This window comes from Cervus elaphus, chromosome 23 (assembly GCF_910594005.1).
Source record: "Cervus elaphus chromosome 23, mCerEla1.1, whole genome shotgun sequence".
NCBI lineage: Eukaryota > Metazoa > Chordata > Mammalia > Artiodactyla > Cervidae > Cervus > Cervus elaphus.
Window position 1 is genome coordinate 21,314,574 of NC_057837.1, and position 12,904 is coordinate 21,327,477.

The following is a 12,904-nucleotide window of genomic DNA, read 5'->3' on the forward strand; positions in this document are numbered from 1 at the left end:
CATATAGTACATACGTATTTGCATATTTCTCTCCAAGTTACAGCTTAGACAGAAGCTACTGCTGACCCAATGAACCTGATTATTCAGTTGGTATATTTTTGTTTGTTTGGTTAAAAGAGCCTGTTGACCTTACTGCAGATGTAGCAGTATCTGACTTCTTTTGCTTGCGCCTTCCCCTTTTCCATCTGTTATCCATTTCCTTCAATACATTCAAAGGGGTCTATGAAGAAATTATATCAATGTAATCTACATTGTAAAATAGTCCTGAAAAAGTGTACAGGAATTAACTTTTGCTGTACTAACTCATATTTTCAATGCTTATGGGTTCCTGATATTTAAAGGAATCCTGTCCTGAACTTTTGATTTAAAAAAAAAAAAACTCAATTATTTTGTTAGACCATAGTTTTACGTTTAAAATTATCTATAGGGCACTAATATGCATACTTCTTTCAAATGTTATTTCATCTGATGTTAGCTGTCTTATTTATTTACCTTAATTGAAGTATGATTGATTGATATTAGCTAGTTTAATTGTGACTTTTTAGTATTTATATATTTCCTAGGAATATACACCTATAATTACTTTTTCCTTTTAAGGGTAAGGGTAACTGTAAGGGTAACTTAGCTCTTTTAGTAGACAGTCAACTTGTTTTTAATTTTATATCACTAATTTATAACTTACATATTTCAAATCTATTTTCATTTCAATTATTTACCATTTTCTGTATTCCAAGAAACAAGAATTGAACTAAAAGGCATATTGCTATGTATTTACATCTTTTGTTCTTGTTTATTTGCAGTAGAAATAGAGTCATTGAGTTTATTGTCATGCAACAAAAGTTTAAAGAATATTTTAACACCTATTTGAAAACTCTGGATGTCCTATAAAAGTAAAGTTGACTTACTTGTAAGGTTAAAAACAAAGCCATTTCACATTTTAGTTTGAAAATGTTCTTGCTACATTATAAAGATACTGCTCAAAGTTTTATTTTCATATGTTGATAGACTATCATAGGGTATTGTATATCTTGCGTAGTATAAATTTTTACCTGTTTGGATTTATAATTTGAATTTTTAAATTTTATGTCGTTTTCTCTAAATGCTTATTTATTTTATTCAACTTAAATGGATTTTATGAAAACTTTAGATCAATGTGAAGTATATGTAATAATATTTCCTGTATCAAAACACTGTAGTGATATTTGTAAATATGGCAAGAATTGTAAAATTTTTATATGTTGTGAAACAATTTTGATTGAGGCCGAATTTTGTACATAGGTATCACATGTCATTGTGTTGGTCCTATCTTTCCCAGTTGATTTATCCCCCAACTGATTTATATAGTCTTCCAGTTATTTTTCTGTACGGGGTGTATACAATCTTCCATCAACAAAAAAATCAGTACTTTTCTTAAAATGGAACAGTGACATGGTATATTTTATTTCCATTTTATTGAGATGCAATTGATATGTAACACACAGTGTAGGTTTAAGGTGCATGTGCATACTGAGTCCTGTCCGACTCTGTGCAACTCCATGGATTCTTGCCCACCAGGCTCCTCTCTCCATGGGATTTTCCAGGCATAAATACCAGAGTGAATTGCTATTTCCTTCTCCAGCATATCTTCCTGACCCAGGGATAGAACCCAGGTTTAAGGTAAACAGCAAATGATTTGACGTCCATACATCATGAAATGATTACCACAATAAGTTGAATGAACATCCATCATCTCATATAGATACAAAATAAAAGATAAAACAATTTTTTGCCTTGTGATGAGAATTCAAGATTTATTCTCTTAAGAGATTTGATATATATGTATAGTAATGTTAATTACATTTATCATGTTGTGTATTACATTCCTAGTGCTTATCTTATAACTGGAAGTTTGTACCTTTTAACTGCCTTTGTCACCATACAAAGATGTTATGTTATCAGTTCAGTTCAGTGCAGTTGCTCAGTCATGCCCGATTCTTTGCAACCCCATGGACAGCAGCACGCCAGGCCTTCCTGTCCGTCACCAACTCCCGGAGTTTACTCAAACTCATGTCCATTGAGTCAGTGATGCCATCCAACCATCTCAGCCTCTGTCGTCCCCTTCTCTTCCTGCCCTCAATCTTTCCCAGCATCAGGGTCTTTTCCAATGAGTCAGCTCTTCGCATCAGGTAGCCAAAGTATTGGAGCTTCAGCTTCAACATCAGTCCTTCCAATGAACACTCAGGACTGATCTCCTTTAGGACGGACTGGTTGGATCTCCTTGCAGTCCAAGGGACTCTTAAGAGTCTTCTCCAATGCCACAGTTCAAAAGCATCAATTCTTCTGTGGTCAGCTTTCTTTATAGTCGAACTCTCACATCCATACATGACTACTGGAAAAACCATAGCTTTGACTAGATGGACCTTTGTTGGCAAAGTAATGTCTCTGCTTTTTAATATGCTCTCTAGGTTGGTCATAACTTTCCTTCCAAGGAGTAAGCGTCTTTTAATTTCATGGCTGCGGTCACCATCTGCAGTGATTTTGGAGCCCCCCAAAATAAAGTCAGCCGCTGTTTCTGCTGTTTCCTCATCTATCTGCCGTGAAATGATGGGACCAGACGCTATGATCTTAGTTTTCTGAATGTTGAGCTTTAAGCAAACTTTTTCACTCTCCTCTTTCACTTTCATCAAGAGGCTTTTTAGTTCCTCTTCACTCTCTGCCATAAGGGTGGTGTCATCTGCATATCTGAGGTTATTGATATTTCTCCCAGCAATCTTGATTCCAGCTTGTGCTTCATCCAGCCCAGCATTTCTCATGATGTACTCTGCATATAAGTTAAATACGCAGGGTGACAATATATAGCCTTGACATACTCCTTTCCCAGTTTGGAACCAGTCTGTTGTTTCATGTCCAGTTCTAACTGTTGCTTCCTGACCTGCATACAGATTTCTCAAGAGGCAGGTCAGGTGGTCTGGTATTCCCATCTCTTTCAGAATTTTCCACAGTTTATTGTGATCCACACAGTCAAAGGCTTTGGCATAGTCATTGACTGCCTTCTCCCAAACTGTACATTTCATCCCTGTGACTCATTTTATTAACTGCAAGTTTGTACCTCTTAATTTCCCTGGCCTGTCAGTGCTGTTTTGAACACTGGTACTGTGTATAGCCTTGCATACATCTCTTCATGTTCATATGTAGGACTTCTATTTAGAGGTAGAATTCGTGGGTTACTGGGGTTGTGAATGTTCTACCATAAAAGGTAAAACCTGGGACAAACTCTGATAGACCTTCCAAAGGTCTGTTCCAAAGATAATGCTTCAAAGATAAAGGTGCATGGTACCCTGGTGATTATCCCTGTGCAGATACCACAGTCTTAATTACTTTAGCTTTTAACAAGTCTTTGTGGGACAAAGCTGTCCTCCTTGTTCTTGATCTTCAGGAGCATCTTGGCTATCCTAAAGGCTTTTTCGACTTCCCAGGTGGCTCAGTGGTAAAAAATCCACCTGCCAGGAGACGCGGGTTCAATCCCTGGGTCAGGAAGATCCCCTGGAGAAGGAAATGTCAACCCATTCCAGTATTCTTGCCTGGGAAATCCCATGGACAGAGGAGCCTGGCGGCTGTGGTCTATGGGGTTGCAAAGAGTCAGACACAAGTTAGTGACTAAATAACAACAAAGGAAGGCTCTTTGCTTTTTCATATCTATTTTAGAATAAACTTTCAGGTTTCTTTAAAAACTCTATTGAACTTTGATGGAAATCACTTTATATCTCAGGGTCATTTGGTAAGATTTCAATGTCAAACAACTTGGAAACGATGTAATTTATTTTCTACAATAGCTAAATGCCACAACAGGTACCACTGTGCTACATAACAAATTGTTAATAGTGGCTATTTGGCAAGTGACCTTTTTTTAGTTGAAACAATGTCCTTAGGTTGAGTGTAAGTGCTGTTTTCCTGATCGCATTGTGATACTAAACATACATCTAATTGTTTCTTGGGAAATAGTAGGGGGAAACCATAGGTTGATTAAAATGAACAACTCAACTAAAGAAAAGAATGTTAATTCCTAACTTTTTAGGAACTGCCACAAATGAGAGGTGGCTGGCAGGCAAATAATTCATGGAAATAACATTTTTTCAGTGTCATTTTAGTAACCTATCTCTTCATTAGCATAGCAGTTCCAAGCAAGACTTTAAATTTGCTGCTTTGTAAGCATCAGTTCTGATGAGAGTCCTCTAGATTTAGGATTCTCCTTAATGTTTGCTCTTTAATTAATATCAATTCCATGGCAGATTTACATTGAAAGAGAGTACACTTTATAAATTGCTTCCATTTAAAGATAGTAAATTTATGATTTTATTTAGACTGTAAGACAATAAATTAAAGGTTTATAATTTGCTTAATTTGAAAATCCTAATTGCACCTCCTTCTCAGCCCAGTTTATCTCTGGCCATTGCTCTGAACCCTGCCTGCTGATCTGGATATTTTTTAATAGGGAGTAAATGGACAGGCTGGGCAGGCTGTTTTATTTCTTTGTTATTTAGCCTTCATTATCTTTTTAACATCTGTTGTTCATTTCAGATATTTTTTAAAAACAAGCATGATTCAACATCGTTTGCGGATGATAGTCTCATTGTCTACACATTGCAAAACAGCTTTACACAGGAAGCCAGATTTGTGCAATCTTAGTTTTGGTCAAGCTGTTTTTAGAAGAGCGGTTTGTAAAATAGGCACAACCAATGAGACGGTGATTTTTTGCAAACCAAGCTGTGATGTTTGACTTACAACGGCCTTTCCATATCCCCAGTTCCCTTATCCTAGCTCTGGCAGGCACCATCCATTCGAGCCTTGTTCATTTCAGTAGTGTCTCACTTTCCCTCCAACCTCATCCTGCTGGAATGCTTTCTTCATTCCGCAGCTGGAAAGATCTTTCTGAAATGCGAATCTGTGTCACCCTTCTGCTGAAAATGCCTTCCTGTCTTCCTCAGGCTCTCACCCTAGAGGTCAGAGGCCTCGATTACCCATCCTGGTTTACTTCTCCAGGTTCAAGTTCGTCACCTCCTGCTCTCCCAGGATCCTCACATTTTCTTTCCCCACGAAGCAGCACATGCCATTCCCTCTCCCTGAAGCTCCCTTTCCTTCTCTTCCCGTCTATTTGTCTTTCGGGTCCCAGCTCCATCTGGATTTTCAGCAGCAGTGACTCATTCCTCAGTGTTTCTCCGCCAGCTCCAAGACTGAGAGGAGTCCCTCCCCAAAGTGTGTTCCGCACACCCTCATGGTGTCACTTATCACTGTGAGCCGCCCAGGCTGAGAGGCTGGCTGTACTGATCACCACTGCCTCACCAGCTCCAAGTACAGGAAGCCCTATTGAACATTTGTAGGATGGAGGGGTCTCGTTAGTGTTCTGCTTTGTATGATGGTACTATTAATGGGTGCTTCGTCGCTCAGTCGTGGCCAACTCTTTGTGACCCCATCGACCACAGCACGCCAGGCTCCCGTGTCCATGGGGATCCTCCAGGCAAGAATATGGGAGTGGGTTGCCATGCCCTCCTCCAGGGGATCTTTCCAACCCAGGGATTGAACTCAGGTCTCCCGCATTGCAGGTGGATTCTTTATTGTCTGAGTCAATTCATTTGTTTAGATTTATCACTCAGACAAAGGGTTTCGTCTGTAGCTTATTTCTACATATTTCTTTGGGCAAAATTTCTCACTCATAATTTCTTTCACATGACACCTCGGATTTAAATACCCGTGATTACAATCTGTAGACAAACCAGAGATTGACATCAGAGTAAAGGAATTTGTCATATATGTTTGTGAAGAACTGAGAATTCATTCACACATGATGGTTTAAGAACAATCAAGTCACTCAGTAAGCTAAGAACAGAGAAAGGGATACTTTCATGATTTATAATGCAACAATTTGAATTGTCTAGTAAAATGTTAAAATTGGTTCATTTGTTTCTCTTGAGAGAATGCCATGGTTAAAAAGCTTAGATGGATAAACTGTGAATGAAATAGAAATTAGAGATTGAACCATGAAATCTGCATGAAGAGCTTTCCAGGTATTTCAAAGCTAAAGATGCAAACTGGGAAATGTGCTCTAAGATGATATACTTACAGGAGTTCCAGATACAAATCATTGGGCAACTTATTAGACATTTTTTCAACAAGATCCTAAAAGATTTCTTAATGCTTCATACATCTTAGCTTTTGCTGGGCCATCAATCTGTACCCAGAATGGGAGTTACCTCACACTGATGTGAGTCAAGTCTTTCCAAGGTTTTCAGTGTGATTCACTTGGTGAAGTTTTGGTCAGCATCCTTCATGTATTTAACAACTTGTATTTGTTATTCTACAAGCACATTTTTTCACCATATCTTTCTATTTATTGCTTTTCTAGATACTTCCTCCAAAGTCCTTCCACTATGTCACACTAATTTTATAGAGTGAACATCTGATACGTGTCTCTTACCCCCTTCTTCTAGTAACAGTACCTTCTCGTTACTTGGGGATGTTCAGTCTTCAGGAAGCAGCATGTCACCACAATTTAGAAAGGTCGTCTTGCTGACTCTGTGTTGTTCACTTGGGTCTTTTGTCATCATGTTGTGCTTCCCCAGATAGTTCAGCTTATGTCCCGAAGGTGGATACTCATAATAACCTTTCATCTTGGACTTCAGGCATATTAGTCCTTGCCTAAATGTTACATGCACATTCTGGAAGAGAGAGTCTTTTTATAAAAGTTATTCTGGGGGTTGCTGTATTGGGAAGATATACATCTAAAGCCATCTACAGATAGACTTCCTGATAGGCGTCCTTGGTGGCTCAGATGGTAAAGAATCTGCCTGCAGTGCAGGAGATAAGGGTTTGATAGCTGGGTCAGGAAGATCCTCTGGAGAAGGGAATGGCTACCCACTCCGGTATTCTTGTCTAGAGAATTTCATGGACAGAGGTGACTGGTGGGCCATGGCAAAGAGTTGGACATGACTGATCCCTCTGACTTTTAGACTTCCTGATAGCATAAGTTAGGAAATTTCAGTTTTTACTTGAGATGTATTGCTTGCCTCTGAATCTTAGTAAATACATCAAAGTTTTCAGTTATATCGTTATTTGAGTTATTACTTGATTGAGGACTGTTTTTCCCACTAGACTGTAAACTCTATGAGAGTAGGAACCACATTTGTTTTCTGTTTTTTTTTTTTAAAGCACGTTTCATAGTGTTTGGAATATAGAAGGTACTCGATAAATATTTGTTAAATGGAAGTTTTGAATAAGTTCATTTGGGAAACATTCTCTCAGTGACTGGTAAAATAATTCAGTGCTCAGACATCAGGTGAGATTTATCAGATGAGTCTGAAGTTGCAACTGCAATAGATTTTTCCCTGTTGGTTTTCTTAAGTAATTCTTTGTCCCTTTCTCTTTCTGCACATTAAATTCTCTTACCTGAGTCTTATTTTTCTAATCTTTCTTCACATTTGATTTGGGGTTTTTCTTTTACTTTCCCTGCAGTTCCTATTATTTTATTTTTCTTATGGGTCTAGATATACATTCCAGGCAGTAGAAAGAAGATCTTAACTCTTCAATGGATGATACATCATAGCTTTTCTTAGGCCATTAATCTGTACCCAGGATAAAGAGGCAAATGAATATCAAGCAGAAAATAGTTGATCCATAGCCAGGGTTTATTCATTTTATTTGCTTAATTCTTTTTTATTGGGATTTTCTAGACCATTTAAAAAATCTAAAAAGAAAACAAAAATAGTAAGATTACATACTAATATAGCACCCAACACATAGTAACTTCTCAATTTAAACTTGGTTGACTTACGTATTAAATAAAGACCCATGAAAGTCCGTTTCACTTCTAATTTTAAAATGCATTGACTCATTCCTCTATCTATTCACTCATTCAATAAGTAATCAATGAAAAAAAAGAAATGAAATAGATCGATGCCTTTTTAAAAAGTGAAATAAGCTCTTGTAGGTTAATTGGAAACCTAGCCTTTCTATCTCACATACATAAGAAACTTATATGTAAGTTGAGGTCTGCCATATGCTACACATTTATGTGTGATGAGTGCTTAAAATATATGACATTTTCATGTTATGATTGAAATCCACTTAAAAGTTCTGTTCACCCAGTTTTCATATATTAGTTCAGCCTTTCCTCCAGTGAGATAATTTTAGTTGGAAGATGTGTTTGTTCAATCAATTTAATTTCATATTTTATTCTTAGATAAATAAAAACTAGTTTCTATTCTTAAGGAATGTGACCCACAGGGAAACACAAGCACAGACATAGCATGAATCTCATAGAAGAACCCTGTCCAGGGTTTGGCAGGGGCGGGGTTGGGAGAAGGCCTTTTGGGAAGACAGCATTTGACTGCTGGACGGTTGTTAAAGGAAGCTTCTGATGCCAGACAGCCTTGGCTCACAGTTTACCAGTTGAGTGACCATGAGCAAAAATGTTAACTCCTGGAGCCTCCATTTCTTCATCTATAATGTGGGAACAAAGCTACTTATCTGCACTGAACATTACTGTTCTCTGCAGGTTTGGCAAGGTTGCCATATAAATATTAATATAAGGAAGTGTGGAAGCAGTAAGTGAAGGGAAAAACTAAACAAGAGGGAAAGAGTAGGGCGGAACCAGGGAAGGAGTTCTCCACAGAATGGTGAGCCAACTGAAAAGGCTTTCAGTAATAATTTAAGATATTAACTACTGTGGTATCCGTGTTTCACACTGTCCGAGATTAAACCATCATCTTTGGGGTAGTAATCACAGGCAATAATACTTTTGCAGGTGTAGGAAGAATTAAGGCCAGTGAGTGCTTTTGATGGCCACATGAGCATCAAATGGCATGCAGAGGCCCCACCAACAGGCTCCGACTTGCATGACAAGGTCCCAGAATCAAAGCACCGCTCATTTTCAGAATCCTCGCCCTCACTCAGCTATAGCCTAGGGCAAGCTTTGGATTTGAAGAACATTATTCCGATAAAACGTACATTAAAAGAACACTCAAATAATTCATTTTTAGCAGATTCATGTTGTATAAAATGAGACGAAGCTCCCAGAAATGGTTTTCTTTTTTTGGCCTGTGCTGAGGACATGAAATAAAATTCTGCTGTGTCATCTACTTTGTAGGAAGAAAAGAATTCTTTGACCTTATTACTAATGACATACTTGCTTCTGGGGTAAATAAACTGCTGTATAAGATTACACAACTCCCTTGGGTGATCAGGTAACTTTGTTGGATTTTATTGTGATGTTCTGTGTATAAAGAGATCCAAAATGCTACGTGTATCTTAGTGAATTTATCAGAAAAGGTAAGCAGTATATATGTAAGAGCCTGACAGCTATCCTGAGATTTCATCAGTGAATGGAAGATGAGAAATGTCAAAATAAGAAATGAATAAAAACCCTTTAAACATCCGGAGTTCCCCGAGCAGTTCCTATTTAGCATTTTTCTGCAGAACTACAGAAGGCCTTTGGTGCTTTAGTTAGACCAGTCCTAGGTACATGGGTAGAAGAAGTGAACACACTCATGGTGCTATTGGAGAACCATGGAAAAACTCCTTCCAGCTTCTGTCACCTACACTACTGTGTCTGTAGCTGCTGACTTTAGAGGGTGGTGTTCTGGGTTGAGGTAATGTGTTGTGGAAAATGTCAGTATTAAAAGGAGGAGCAATGGCCATCCATGGCCTTTCTGTTTGAAACCTTGCAAAACAGATATGGTAAAGAGATAGCATCAAGGTTTAAACAGACTGGGCAGGCAGGCCCCTGGTTAGACCGAGAACAGGAAGAAGTCACTAAGAGCATGTGTGGGCATGTGCTTGCCGATGTGAAGTCTGTGTGTGCGTGTGAAGGTGTATGGAACAGGAATGCCAGGAACAGGCAGAGGAACAGGAGTGCCAGGGTTGGGGGGCTGATAGAGAATTGCTACAGAGAGCTGGGTGGGCTTGGAGGACCAAACCCATATACGATGTCTCCGTGTGTGGCACTCTAGGGTATAGTGCCTAGGGTCCCATTTTAATATATGACTACTATTACATTGTTTGCTCATATAATCAAAAGTAATTACAACTTCTCAATATATCCAAATTATCCAATTGGATTAGCCTATTAACTGGAAGAAATTGGCTTAATTGTATGATGATCAGTATGAACAGGAATTGTTCCATCCCTCTCACATAGCCACATAAATGTGTCTTACATTATCAATTACATTGAAATTAATAGGCCATTACGTTGGTGTTGATGAAGTTTATTTCTCAGAATTATTTATTCATTCAACAAACATTTGTTAGCTGTAGTCTAGGTGCCAAGTATTGTAAAGAGAGAAAAAATATAGTCCCTGCCAGGTAGAAGTTACAGGGCAGTATTAAAAATAGGAAGGTAAAGAGATAATTCTAAGAAAATGGATGAGAGGAAGAGAGGGGACCCCATGGTCTTCTGATCATGCACTGTGGATTAGAAAAAAGGACCACAGGATTTAGGTTAAAGGGTCAAGGGAGACTTCCTTGAGGAGCTATTTCAGTCTTGAATTGAAGCAAGAGTAAGATTTAGGAGTGTGGAGAAGATGGAAATATGTTCCCAACACAGAGAATAGCCTGGAGGCAGGAAACAGCAGGCTCTTTGGCATCTGCCATTACCTGTGGGGAGCGACAGTTGAAAGACCAAGAAATGTCTCCTCCGTCATAGAAAGGTGTTGAATTCTTGCCTGCAGGTGACAGCTGGCCATCGGATGGGCCTCTCAGAAAGGTAGTATTGGTATGGAAGGGGCAGACCTGGAGACAGACCAGATTTAGAAATGACTGGATTAATAAGGATGAAAGGTGACGAAGACTTCCAGTAACAGGAGAAAGTCTAAGCCAGTTCCCAGATTCTCCAGGTGCTTTAGGGAAGGGACAGATGAGTTCAGCTTTAGACATGTGGAGTATTGAGGTGGTTAAGGGACGTTCCTGGGGAGACAGATGCCAGCTCTGCCAGGTGGTGGTCTCGGATGAGATTGAGATGTTGAATCATCAATGTGTAAGTGATAGTGAAAACCAGCGAAGAAGCGTGAAAAGACGGAGAAGAGCAGAGGGTCAAGGTCAGAGTCCTAGAGAAGTGGTTTGGGAAGGATGTATGGAGGAGGGTGCTCAGGAGGGAGGATGAGGAGGAATTACCTGAAGAGGGAGGCCAGTCTGTCTGAGGAAAGCAGGTCTTTAGAACTGGCAAGGAGTGGCATCTGGGAATTCAGTTAGAATTTAGCTTGGGTGGATGAATGAGAGCCCAGTTTTGCCAGATTTCATACGTGATGAAAGAGAAGTTAGTGATCTGGATGAAACTACAATCTTTAGAGAAAATAAAAGGATGTCTGGGAAAGAACTGAAGGGGAGGAAGTACTTACTATCAAGAGAGGGTTTTGCCAGGATGGGAAATTTGAACCTGTTTACAGTGCTTACCAGCTGACTCAGTGGTAAAGAATCTGCCTGCCAAGGCAGGAGACGCAGGAGGTGTGGGTTTGATCCCTGGGTTGGGAAGATCCCTTAGAGGAGGAAATGACAACCCACTCGAGTATTCTTGCTTGGAAAATCCCATGGACAGAGGAGCCTGGTGGACTACAGCCCATGGGGTCACAAAGAGTTGGACACCTAACTAAATACACACACACACATACACATAGGTATGGGGAAGAAGCCAGTAGATAGCTGGGCAGATTGAGAATATAAATATAATAAGCTACATATAAATATAATATTCTATAAAGATAGTAAACCATGTTGTCTATGGAGGAATGATCACAGTTCTCCCAAAATGCAGCTTGACTCATGGAATCCTTTATTATGTTACATGTAAGAAAATTGCTGGGTCATCTAATAAAAATTTAATTAAGGCTGGATGATATCACATTTGTGTTACGTGAAGTCATCAAATCCATGAAACCTTAGAAATAAAGTTTGTTGGAAAGAGAATTTCACCTTAAGAAGTAGCAACAAGAAAAATGAATGTTTCATTTATTTTATCAGTTTAGCCTGGACTGCAAAATGTTTGTAACATGATAAATAAAGTACATTAGAGAAAAGGGCATTTAAAATATAGCTAATTTAGTTTTCATGCATTTTTTTTAAGCCAGCATCACACCCTGAAGGAAATGGGAGTAATGACTTCATTGTTCTTTTATCAATAGGGACCAGGAATTAAAATAATAAACTATGAAAAGGGAGTTGTTTTTCCTGCTGTAGTTCATTTTTATGCCTGTTTATGGATGAATATTTATGGTGATTAAAATAGTGCCCAGCACATAGTACGTACTCAGGAAATAATTGTGAACTATGAGTTTTCTAACCTTTATTTGTGTATAAGCAACCAAGGAAATAAGACCAAAATACTTTCTCATAAAAACTTTGGATCTCTCTCCTAGGAAACAGTAAACTCTTATAAAAGAGGTATTTATTTTCTTCCAATATTGCCTTCAAGGTGAGTTGGAGTTTTATCAGCAGTTGTTTTATAAAATTGTTAGAAAACTTTAAAAGGACTGATTGTTATCATCTGTAACATGCTACCCAGCAAGACATTCCTGACCAGCTTGAAGTTAAGAAAAAAATAATCAGCCTTAATTAAAGGCTGATTAAAAACAGGAACACAAGTTAAGAGCAATAAAACCCTCTTAGCTGTAGATTGCGTGCTCAGTCGCTCAGTCGTGTCTGACTCTTTGCGACCCCACGGACTGTAGCCCACCAGGCTCCTCTGTCCATGGGATTTCCCAGGCAAGGGTACTGGAGTGGGTTGCCATTTCCTCCCTCTTCCCAACCCAGGGATGGAACCCGCATCTCCTGCTTGGCAGGTGGATTCTTTACCACCACAGGACCTGGGAAAGATTGTAAATTTGTTTCTCTTTGTAATTGGAACATTGCTCCATGCCTTGAGAGAGAGAGAGAGAGAGAG

The 12,904-nt window shown here is 38.9% G+C and overlaps 1 protein-coding gene and 1 long non-coding RNA gene across 3 annotated transcripts in view; both read left to right on the top strand.

Moving 5' to 3' along the window:
* PLXDC2 (plexin domain containing 2) overlaps positions 1-12,904 on the top strand; it is a 421,899-nt gene that overhangs the window by 6,759 nt on the left and 402,236 nt on the right. The gene's annotated exons all lie outside the window — the stretch shown is intronic.
* LOC122681329 overlaps positions 11,594-12,904 on the top strand; it is a 34,678-nt gene continuing 33,367 nt past the window's right edge. Inside the window, exon 1 of the long non-coding RNA XR_006336938.1 lies at positions 11,594-12,688. This is a non-coding gene — a long non-coding RNA (uncharacterized LOC122681329). The remainder of the gene's footprint in view (positions 12,689-12,904) is intronic.